Source organism: Parambassis ranga, chromosome 4 (assembly GCF_900634625.1).
Source record: "Parambassis ranga chromosome 4, fParRan2.1, whole genome shotgun sequence".
NCBI classification, from domain to species: Eukaryota; Metazoa; Chordata; class Actinopteri; family Ambassidae; genus Parambassis; species Parambassis ranga.
Genome location: NC_041025.1, coordinates 3047022 through 3059572, shown reverse-complemented (window position 1 = coordinate 3059572; position 12551 = coordinate 3047022). Strand labels below are relative to the sequence as shown.

The 12551-nt window shown below is 40.5% G+C and overlaps 1 protein-coding gene across 7 annotated transcripts in view; it reads right to left on the bottom strand.

Moving 5' to 3' along the window:
* nlgn1 (neuroligin 1) overlaps positions 1-12551 on the bottom strand; it is a 212082-nt gene that overhangs the window by 126417 nt on the left and 73114 nt on the right. The window lies entirely within an intron of this gene.

The following is a 12551-nucleotide window of genomic DNA, read 5'->3' as shown; positions in this document are numbered from 1 at the left end:
AATCATACCCAGTGTCTCTCATGCACACACATATGCTCACTGTATACTGTCACCCTCGGTGATTAGTCACAGTTGGGTTACCCTCAGGGCTCTACAAGGAACCAGTCACCATGTGAGAATTCTAAACATAGAAGAGCTCTGTGGATGAGTGTGCAGATGTTTGTGTGTGTGTGTGTGGTTTATATGGATGTTTGAGGCTATTTGGCAAATCCCAAGTAGTTGTGCAGTGTGTGCAGAGACCCCAAATTGAGAGAGAAGGGGATGTAATAAGAGAGCCAAACACATACACACAGTGAGACACATGACAATAACCTGTGTATCCAATAAACCTGTGTGTGTGTATGTGTATGTGCGTGTGTGCACGCAAGCTTTGTGGGACAGACTGCTGGCTGAGGCTCTGTCTGGCCCTCAGGCATAACAGATGTTGCTCTATTGCCCAGAACGGCACACACACCACACATCCAGCCCACTGTACACATGGTTATATGCTTAAAAATAAACTTATTTGTGTTAGCCACAAGAAGAATGTAAGCTGTAGGATGATGTAAACCTGCCTTGTCTTATTTTTATGTGCATCTCCTCACACATATGGTAACCTTTAGTGCTTTGTGTAGGAAATAGATCAGGGATTACTTACTCAGGGATCAGGGATTAGACTGGTTATTGGTATTAACGTTTAATGGCAAATCATTTTGTTCCATTCTTCATTGGATAATATGAACAGAATTTGAAACCTTTCATACAGCTCTGTGAGGGTTTCAACACTGAGGTTATACACTGAAAGCGGAGGTCAGCAAGGCCTATCAGCTGGGTCAGCAGCGGTTAAAGAGTAAGCGTCAAAAAAATGTATGATGGGGAAAAGGTCTCCCTGGGGCAGTAAATGAAATGCTCCCCTGCTTTAATTTATCCATCAGTGAAACCACCTTGTGCACACACAAACAACTTGTCAACACTGCGACCAGTTCACAGCTCCCATGGGGTCTGTTATAAGCCTGCAAGGCCAGCGCTTATGGATCACCACTCTCACTAATACGGCACAACACAATCTAATTGGTATCTTATATACCAAGGAGGGTTTTTTTTCTGGTTCCTGCTTATTTCTGGATGTGTACATATAGTTTGATTTGTATCCATCAAACAGCACCACCAGACTGTCCGATCAGATTCACAGTGCAGCAAATACAGCCATAAAGAATTATCTTCAGTGACAAGAAGAACAAGTCGTCCTGCTATAGTTGGTATATGGCTCCCCTGAGCCCCCAATCTCAACATGGTGTCAAAGCTAGGATTTAATGAAGAGACAGAAGCAATTGAGGCAGTATGAACTAAATCCTCAGGAAAAAAAATGGAGGCAAGTCCTCCACAAAACACAAAGCTTACTACTATACTTCAATTATTTTCTCATATTTCTTTTTTTAAATGCACTTTAATTCACATAAATGTAAAATAACATAATTTTATTAATAACATTCACTGTAAAATATAAAACTACACATGTGGCATCATCAAAGGGAAAATTGTTCACTTTGTCATCTGTCACACTTAAAATATATAAAAATACACACTAGAAAAGCGACCTTGATTATGAAAAATGTTAAATTTAACCCTCAGCTTCCCCCACCTCCCTCCTTGTTTTTGCAGTTGTTATTGCGGTGAAAATTACTTAAAACCAAACCACCCTAATTGAACCGTACCAAATGGGAGACAGACACTCACGGATCATTTGCATTCTAAAAAACTAATCAAGAGAGACACTTCAAATTGGAATGACAGCCACACAGTGAGCGGCAGACACAGGCAGAGAGAGAAAAAGAGAGATAGTGTGAAAAAAGTGGTGTGTGTGTGTGTGTGTGTGTGTGTGTGTGTGTGTGTGTGAGAGAGAGAAGAGCTGATTAATACAAAGTGTATAATGAAGATAGATGTTGGTGTAAACACAAGTAGCTGAGGCCCTGCAGTGCCATCGTGTTGGAGAGGGAAATAGAATTATTAATAATTATGCATATTAATATTGATGATTAAGTGGTTGATATTAATGGTTACTTCTCTAATTAGCATCAGCAGGATGCAATATGCGGTGGATTAATTTTACACATGCAAATCAAGCTGCGAGTCTGCAGTGATGACACTGCACCTTACTCTATAATTTAGCCAGTGTGTTTACTGGCACCAACAGTCACAAGGCAGTGTTTGCTCAACAACTTTTAGGCCCCCCCCCCCCCCCACCCCCCCCCCCCCCCCACCCCCACCCTCATTCTGTTAGATGGCAAAAACAGGATGCACTGAATACAAAGTCATAGCAAACCAGACGCACATATTCTCCCACTACAAGTATTCACAAAAAAAAAGAAAAGCGCACTGTTTTCTTTTATTGCAGGTATTGATACCTCGTGTTCAGAGCGGCGACTCGAATCGAACCGTGTCAATACTGTGTGAGTGTATAAAGCGCTGACTGTTAGCTTTTTAAAAAATACTTCTTATGCCAATAAATAATTCAGTGGAATTCAAATGAATTAAAACAAAAAAGAAACCGAACAGCAGTGCATGAGGGAGATGAAAAGGAACAACAGGATCTTCCTCCTCTCCTCCACCTCCTCGTTCTCTTTTATCTTCCATATTGTTCTGTTGCTTCCATCGGGGAAAAAACAAATGAATACACGGCAAGTGGTGAGAGCGGCAGCAGGGAGAAAAGAGAAGGTTGACCTTTGAGAGGATTATGGGATTTGTTTTAGAACAAAGCGAGGAGGCAATATGGCAGATGGATTCTGTAAAATAGACTATTTAGCAGTGAAACGCCAAAATTGCAAAGAGAACAAGAGTGGCAGACAAAAAAAAAAAAACATAAAAAGAGAGGAGAGGATGTCTGTGTTAATGTAAAGGTTTGTGAATGGAAGCCCGGGGGGTGATGCACTCATAACATCAGAGCAATCATTGAAGGGAGGTGAGAGCTGAGAGGTGCCATTTGATGGACTGCACATTTATTGCTTCAACTTATCAATAGACTGGCTGTGTGGGGCCTCAGTCTACTAAGTTTTGTAGAGTAAATTTTCCATCACATTCCATCTTATCGTGTAGGGACACTTGGGCCGATTCTCTTTCTGTTTTTTTTTGGCTTGAGGTTGGAATGCCACTGGGCACAGTTGTGTTGCTGTCTTTTGTTTTGTCCTCAACACAACATCAGGTCAACTGGGAGGAGCTGAGGCAGTTCTGTCTGTCCGGACCATAGACTTACGGCAGTTTCTTGAGACTTTGACATCACACTCATGAGTTAATGACTGACTGTATGGTGAATTTAGCTTAAAGGATTTTTTTTTCTTATTAATTTGAGTCCAGTCCAGTTTTATTTTAAAAATGAATTGGATTCCCTCATTGTTCTCGTGCATGACTTCAACCCTACATGTTCTGGTTGGTGCAGATTGACGTGTCTTGGACACGTATCTTTTACAGGGCAGAGTGGAGGGTTGCTTCTGGGATGTGTCTAAAACAGGCTTCGACGCATCTGGTGCGATCACACACATTAATTGAAGCACCACCGATGAACTAAAGCGATCAGACCTTCCACCCAGGAAAGGAGAGTTTGATTCTTATTCTCTCATGCTCGCCATTTGTTTCTAACTTCTCCTTCTTAACTTCTTCTTCGTTTTTGCCAAGTGCTGCAGAAATAGGCAATAAAACAACTTGGCAAGGTTCACAGTTTTGGTCAACAAATGTAAATAAATAAAGTAAATATCTTCTGTTTTTCAAGGAGCTTATTTTTTATTTGTTTCCAAATAAATAAAAATGTCCACACTGGAGTCCACATCAAACTCATGGGTAGATGTTAATATGATTCGCCTCTTTGGTCTTTTATTCAAAGGTTTTAGTCACAACAATTTACTGTTATTTGCAAGGATTTGCTGTGTTTTTGCCGTCAGCTATTACATTGATTTACATATCAGTAGTTTGGTCCCATATAAGATTAATGCTGCACACATGTCAGCACAGAAGAGACTCTCTCAGACCGAAGTAAACATGAAAAAAATGAGGATACAAGGTGAGAGTGCAGAAAAGCTTTCAGATGCTAAATGACAGTAAATAGCCAATATTCCTCCGCCACTTACTAGCCAAAAACTCTTTCACTCTTTTCCAAAACCTGAATGGCACAAAAACACACTTCTACACTCAACAAAAACATACACCATGGTTCAACTAAAATGGGATTCTGGATGGAAGTAGCTCGGGTGCAACAGCATCAACCAGTGATTTGGCACTGGTTGATGCTGTTGCACCCGAACCTGTAACTGACTTTGGCAGTGCAGCTTTATTTTTAAAAGCTATAATCATTTTGATATTTTGAAATGTAAACTAATTGTTGCAGCTCAGTGAAAACTGAAAAAGGTCCTAAATCAATCCCAAGGGTGCAGAACATAAACTGTGTTCCTGTGATATTACCTCACACTGAGTCCATTATCCACCAACAGCAACCAAACCAAAAACACAAAGCCTGTAGAGTATAAATTAAATACATTATAATTACATGTGTGACATTCACATAAATGACTGGCCAGTATCTCGATATTTAACAAACAATCAGTCTAAGCCATACACAGCTTATCTCTTTTTCACTCTAACACCCCCTTGTGCTGCTCCCCCCTTTCTGTCCCTTTCCTGGCTGCCTTGCGTCTCAGCAAGATGCTCCTATCTGACCTCTAAAAATATGGCCACGGCAGATTTGTGGCTCGTGCTGATAACCAATCAGATGGCTTTTGTCGTGCAGGGCGGACAACCCCCATTGAGCCCTAAATCATATTTTCTCTTCATCGTTCCCCCCCTTTCGGTCTCTCTGTCTTCTTTATTGCTTGTTGATGATGGTTTTATTTGGTGCCGGGAAATAATATGGTGAGTTTCCCAGTGGGCTGTACAGAGGCTGAGAAACTCCACTGATCAAAAACCAGGCATACATCAGTGAACAGAATGGGATAGAATGAGGCACTTATCTAAAATTAGGACTTAAAAAAAAAAGGTCATCAGACAGATAAACAGCTGATCAGAGATGAGATTGGTCCACCCCTCTACATGTGTAGTTTGCAGGGATCAAAACTGTTACACACCACACGCTTTGATGCTGCTGCTGCTGCACGTGTCCATCTTCTGGACTAGCCCCATTACACACACACACACTTCAGCTCAAGCATGCATTCACACAGAAGCCACAGCCAACACTTTGATCAATAAATAACACTGTCACAAGGGATTCTGTGCACACACACACACACAGGCATCTACACATTGCGTCTGCAATGAGGTGTCTAGTAATAGCTCAATGTGTAGGAGGGATGTAATCTCTGTTTGTTTTCCAACCCATCTTTTCCTCTGCCCCCCCGCTTCTAGCCATCTCCGGCTAATCAGCTGCAGTCTAACCTCTGCAGCAATCAGCTGGCCTCTGTGACCCCTGCCAGCCCAACAGCAGTATTAATACAAGACTGCAATTGAGACAACCACATCACTGACCTAAATGCAAACCCAATCTGCCACAAGAAGCCAACTTTGTGAACCACTCATATTGATCATCTAATCAAATCCAAATGTATTGGTATGGCAGTGAGCCTAAAATAAAATAAATTTAATAAATGCCTCTGTGGTTTACCTCTTTACAAAGCTGCCAGTGCCTATATGTCCAAAAATAAAAAAAAGTAAAAAAGTAATCACCAAGCAATAAGACTGGCAATCTCTCTTGACTGCACTCTTGCCCAATGCATGTTGGCCCCTACTGCTGCAAAGGTGCAGAGAACACTTTTTACGAAGAGTCTCTTTTCAAATAGGTTTGAATGGATTGTTGTCCCATGTTATTTCAAATGCAGGTTAATATAAGGACTTGTGGGTTGTTTTATGAATGTCAGAAAAAGTAATATCCATAAGACATTATCAACAGCTCACATTATTATTTTCATTGTAAGACACATTATTTTGATTATTTATCTGATGAGGAAACGGAAGCAGGCAAGCATGCAAATGCAAAGAAAATCAACGAGAAAGACACAAGGTCTAGTGTAGTCTGAAAACTCATACAGGTTACTTCAAAATAAGGCAAACAATTACATTACATACAATTCAGTTTTAGATATAGGTCTCATTATTATTAAACGTGGCAAGCTGAGAGCTGTATGAGTTTTCAGACATTACAAGACCAATTCTAGCAATTAGATAAGCAGAAGTAAAATTATCAATTGTTTTAAGCACATTCTGCAGTTCAGTTAGTAAAAGTTAGTAATAGTTTAGTAGAATTAGTTTTTTATTTTTTTTAGTAGAAACTATTCTGTGTTAGTATATTCGGTGTTAGTATTTTTAGTATAGTTAATATCAAGATTGAAAGGCCAGGCAATGAAGAAGAGCTTTATTGAACAAAACAGAGGAATTAGTTAGGGTGTCATTTGTGCTCTGGATGGATTGCATGCACATGCAAGAATACAGTGTGGCTACTGGTTTCATCAAGAACAAAGGATGGGTTTATACTTCAACATATTTTTTGTAAATAGAATTGTAGAGTGTTCCCTTTGTGTCCTTAACGCACTGTAGGGAAATGTACTCGGAATCATGTGTCTAGAGGTTTTTGAGACATGTGCATGGTCCAATAAATAACTACATACATGTACTAGCTATCAAAACACTGCCGCATGGATAGCATAAATGAAGAAGGCCGACGTAGTCTTCTTTATTTTTGGAAGTATCAATGTTGACTTTAACTGTCATCATCAAACAAGTTCAAATAGTTCCTCTAGTTACTGGAATTTGGATACAATAGTGTGTCAGATTACTAGTGTGTACTCCAACAACTGCACATCATGTTGTACATGTGTCCCCAAATCTTGCATATATATGATATGCAAGCTGATCAACACTGCGTCTTCAAATGACTGAATGAAACCAGCAACAACTGATTGACCAATTTTCCTCCTTGTGTCTGCACACAATGGTCATTCTTGAATCAGAGACATGCGTACTATTGTGTGCATGACGGTGGGTTTGTGGCAAGGTGCAAGAGTTGTGGCTACAGACGGCTGGCGAGGTGAAGCATGCCCAGATGGCCGTCTGTTGTCCCAGCTCCGGCCAGATTAATCCAATCCCCGACGCATCGGCAGAGCTGCTGTAAACCCTGCGTAGCCAAACTCTCTGTTGCCAGATCACCATTAGCATAGCATAGCTTCCATTAGCATTGCTGCCCACTCTCTGAATGTATCATTATGCCAACATTATTGAGCCAAATGAGCAGCACAAAAAAACAAATGAAGCAATGGCAGACAGAAAGAACCCCACAACAAGGAGACTATACTGCGGCACATTTCCAGGTCCTTGTGGTTTGACTTGTTGCTCACTTGATCCAATTGAAACATGCTATTGTAAGCACACACAATAGATGTGTATCTCCGCTGCTATTTGCCACATCCCTGCTGTCTTTAGCCATGTTTAATTCCCATTAAACACAGAGAGCACTGCAGCTTATCTCACAGACTGACTATTAACACAAGATTGAAACAGCATTAGACCATTAAAAGACAGAAATTACCATGATAAACTGGCTGATTACAACTTATAGTATGTAATGGAATTTAATATAAGCTCTCGTCTAATCATATGACAAAAAAAAACAGCTGTAATTAAATTATAATATCAAATACAGGGACAGATTGACTGGAGCAGACTGAATTCAAATCAAAGGCAATATCTGGTTAGATTTCACACAGAATGATTGGAAAGTTATGGTTTTTGATTATCATATCACTGTTTTTGGTCGGGATTTGATTGCACTGCAACCTCTTACAATGAATAGCTCACGTGTGAATTTCATTATGGCAATTCAACATGTCCAAACATCGTCACACTGTCTATTTTGGAAGCAATACATAAATACATAAATTGCACAAATCTTGAATTCTGTCTTCTGAGCGGTGATAGGATTTCAGTAGAGGTCATAGGACAGTGGAAGAGAGAAATATTATAGTAGATGGTAGTTGGTGCAGCTTATCCACTGATCAAAGCTATTGCTACCCTTCAATAGCAGAGGAAATAACATCCAAGCAGCTTAGCACTAGTCTGTTAATGAGCCTACGTTTGAACACACAAACACAGACTGTAGAGCCAGTGGTAGAGCTTGGTAGAGATTCACATTCGTGTTATTCTATTCAGAGAAACAGAACACAATGCAACCTGTTATGATGGCCATGTAGCAGATAGGCTTCAAAAGGAGGAGACATGAAACAGCGGTAGGTGTACAGACCAAAAAAAGCATTTATTTTAACATGCACAGATCACACCTCAGTGGCTTCACCCACAAGCTGGGGACCACAGGCAGCATGTGGTCCTGACAGCAAGCCCCGTTGTTCTAAAATGGCAGCCTTACATAGCTGCCATCACACCTGGAGTCCACTCAGATCACCAAAAAGGGGTGATCTCCTTCTCCCTCTATCTAAAACAACACAACCAACACGCTTCTAGAGGTTTTGCCCGTTACACCTGGACCAAAAGGTGAGTGCTCAAACACATACCTATTTATTCTAACATTTCTAAAATCAAACCAACACACAGTAAAATCATTTTTTAATATATACAGGCATGGCCTATATCCTGAGCTCCCCAGGCAGCACAGCAAACCCCTAGCAAAAGTTCCATCAAATCAATATAACATTAGGCTGCTTGTTTCTTTGTGTTTTCGTATTTTATTATCACCACCAATTATATCCTGCTAATTCATGCAATCAATATCATGCAATTAAATCATGCTCCCCACATGGATTACACTGAACAAAAAGCCAGCTAATTATGCTACAGACACCGCTTGCAGTACTGAAGAGGCCCTTCATTACACAACCAAGGGTCATTTTACACACTAAACAATGTTTGAATATGTAATTTTACCATGTATAAAACGACATGACTGCAGCCACATGTTCCTACTCAAATGTTAATCCGCCTCAGTTCTAGGCGAGGTTAGCAAGTTCACTCATTCAAGTAACGCTAACAGTATACCGGCATCATGATTGAGGAGCATTATAAGCATGCAGTGCAACACCTTCACTCTTCAGCCTCATCCTCAGACTCTGAAAGCCATCAGTCCTCTCTGTCCCAGCTGTGTGCAATGAATCCTGGGATATGAAGGATCCATAATCCCAATAGTTTCTTTGCTTTGTTAGTCAGCAAGTCAGTTGTTTATGCCTACGTATGGATTGAGATCACCCGTGCAAATAAGAAACAGGATGCTAACTGCAGTTCTCTTAATGTCTAAGTTTTTCTAATTGGGTGAAAATAAGTTCTTGTAAGTTAATTATAGAATTATTATAATTATTATCTAGTACCTTTACTAATTTAAATGGTGGCTTGTGAGATGAGACTCTGTGTGTGCCCACAAATGGAAGTTGCAGTCTTTAGTGTCTGTATCATCAGGTTAAGAGAAAGCTTGGGACAAGTGGGACAAGGGGAAAGTGCACTAATAGGAATTCCAATGGTCGGATGGAGAGTAATCATTGCACGCTGATGAATACTCCAGTGAAGCACTTTGTTTAAGGGTGAGATGCTGTTCCATGAGATTCTGAACAAGCTGTGTCAGGGCTACTAGCAAGAAAGGACACAAGAGGAGGAGGAGAGGGAAAAGGAGAGATCGCACAGCAGCACAGAAAGAGTAATGAACCTAAATCATTGGGGTATTTGTTTCAGGGAGAAAGAAATTAATAAGCATAGAAATAATAGTCCTCAACACTTAGCCAGCAGGACAAAAAAACTAACAGAAAGAGAAAGGCCAATTACTGTGGTGGCTGAAAAAAAAGAAGATATATGAGAGGAGGGGAGGAAAAGGGGAGTAATATTTGGGAAGGGTAAACATTAGAGATAATTCCTGTGTGAGAGGAAATGCTCCTCAAACAAACACACGCAGGCCTAATTCAGATACAGTTAAAGCCATGCTAGCTGATGTATGTGGGGCTCTCAGTGTGTGTGGTAACAAGTCTTTGTATCTTTATTTTCTGCTTGCCTAAGAATCATAGTGACAATAAAAGAGTGTATAAATTAATTATTAGTCATCCAATTCGGTTAAATCAACAGCTTCTAAACCACCTGCACTCTGCTTGCATTCCCGGCAGCATCTTTTCTCAAGTCAGGACTTTTTCCCCAATGTGATTCCAGCGATGAAAGCAAAACAGCGATAGAGGAGCGGTGCCGTGCAGAGAAATGGATATTTTACTGGCCAGGTATATCTTAAAACAATCAGAGGCTTGATGAATTGGCTGAATGGCTGATGTATGGCTTGAATGGAAGGGGTATTTGGAGAAGGTTTGAGTCAGGGAAATGCACCTCATCAATCAGCATGATTAAAGGTTTTGGCTGGGCTGAAACAAACTCAACACTGTGAGGGCCTGGCCTTAAAGGCACAGCCTGCAACAAACCAGGCCCTGTGGTGATGTTGATACCACGTACTGGGGCTTGCGGTGAACACTGTCTGCAAGGACGCTAGTAATGTGGACGTCGGATTCTGTACCGCTATCTGTGATGTATAAGTTAAACTTGTATCAAATTATTATTTGTTTTCTAGTCAATTGTTTTATTTAATTTGATAATTTTTTGTGATTTTTAGGGTCTCTGTATTTCCTGGATAGGGATTATTATTTAATACATTTTCCTAACCTTCAGGATAGTAACGTTTCCTCCTTGAATGTTACTTATGGAGTACTTACTGTAGATTCTTAGCTAAAACAAAACCTAGCTGTTATCATAAACCACAGAGGACAGTGTTGACATGAACAATAAATACTTGCCGCTTTATATACTGACACTCTGACAGCACTATACCATGTGTTTCATTAACACCCAATCTAACACAGTGGAAACTTCTTATTCATTAAACACACACACACTGACAGAGGCATACTATATACGTGCCCCATGGCCAAATCCATTGTAGCCAAGGCCTTTAACAATAAATACAGCTTTGAGTCAGCAGCTCTACATATTTAAAGCCACTAATGGCTTCCTGCAAAGTGCTCACTCCTGCACACAAACACACTAAGCCGAGGAGAAAAATCGCTGGTGCGAGAGCAGGGAGTTCTGTCAGCAGAGCAGCATCTATATGTGAACAGGTGCTGCTGGCTGGGTAAGGTCAACCACATACTTTAGGCCAACTGGCTGGGTACAGAAAAAATAATTATAAGTATGAGAGACAGTTTAAAGTTAATTATGATGAAAGGTGTTTTTTTTTTGGACAATTTTTCCCCTAACAATAGCTAATCAAACTAAAGTTCCAATTGAGTTGTGCAAAATCTTGTATAACATGGGGGAGGCCCTACAAAATCCACACCTCACCTATGTCCACAAAATGCCTGGATGTTATGAGCCCTACACTCCATCACAAATACATATACACAACACCTCATGCGAAAGGTAATGCCGCACGCTGCTGTCCATGGCCGAGAGGGTAAACACACAGCGTCTAATCTGAGAGCAAACAGCAGTGTCTCATGTTAACCAGCAGGGACACGGTTTTCTTTAACACAAGTGGCCTGCAGCAGTTAAGAGCTTGCACATCAGAAAGAGCAGAGAGAAACACAGGAGGAGGGGGGGGTGTTGCAATGTCCACAGTAATTTAAAGTTGGAAAGGCGACTGATCTGCTCTTTGTCTTTCTGTTATGTTCGTCAACTATGCATCTCAAACATACAGCATAATGAAAAGATTGACTTACAACTGGATTTTTAATCATCCTGCTTTCAATTTGTTTGATTACAAACTTAAACCTCTTTATTTTCTCTTTTTGCATGGTCTAATAAAAGTGTCAAAACTGGGCACTGGATTCACACCTCACCTAGTAATAGTACTACAAAAGAGGTTAGTGGCTGGAAGGTTGGCAGTGTTGGACTGTGGTTGCAGAGGTATGCCGTGTGTGCACATGTTTGTCCAGATGAGTGGAACAGCCCCCAGCCCCTTTATAAGCACTCCATTTAAAATCTACTTTTGTGGCTTTATCACAGCTTGAAGGTTGCAGATAATTTTTGTTGAAATAGAATCTAAGACAGGCAACAGATAAATATAAGTTGTGTGAACGATCAGGGAGAACACAGACATGACGTAGACCACCTGCAGACAACATCAATGTTCTGAATCACACATGTATCTAAAACTAACTGTATTTTAGTTGAGTGAAAAGTGGATATTGGCTTGTACCTGTATTCTGCTGTAGCTTAAACAGAAAAGGTGAAAACCTCAGTATCAAAAAAATCTCATTTAGCACATGAACAGGAATAGAGGCAGTGCACCTTTGTTTCCATCATGTGTTGCAATATATACATGCCCTCTAGGTATGGCAGTGACATCCATACAGGAGGGAAAAAAAGGATTTAGGAATTAGGCTGATGAGAAGAGATAAGATAGAGGAGGCAGAAAACTGAGATAAGGATGAAAACAGAAGGGATGGAAAATCAGAGAAGGTGCTGCCGCCACAGATTAAAGGCAACTAAAGGAGGATGGTAACACATCCCAGGCTAGCCAGGTCTGCACAACATGCAAGGCCTCAAACAAACAGGACAATGTGTACCAA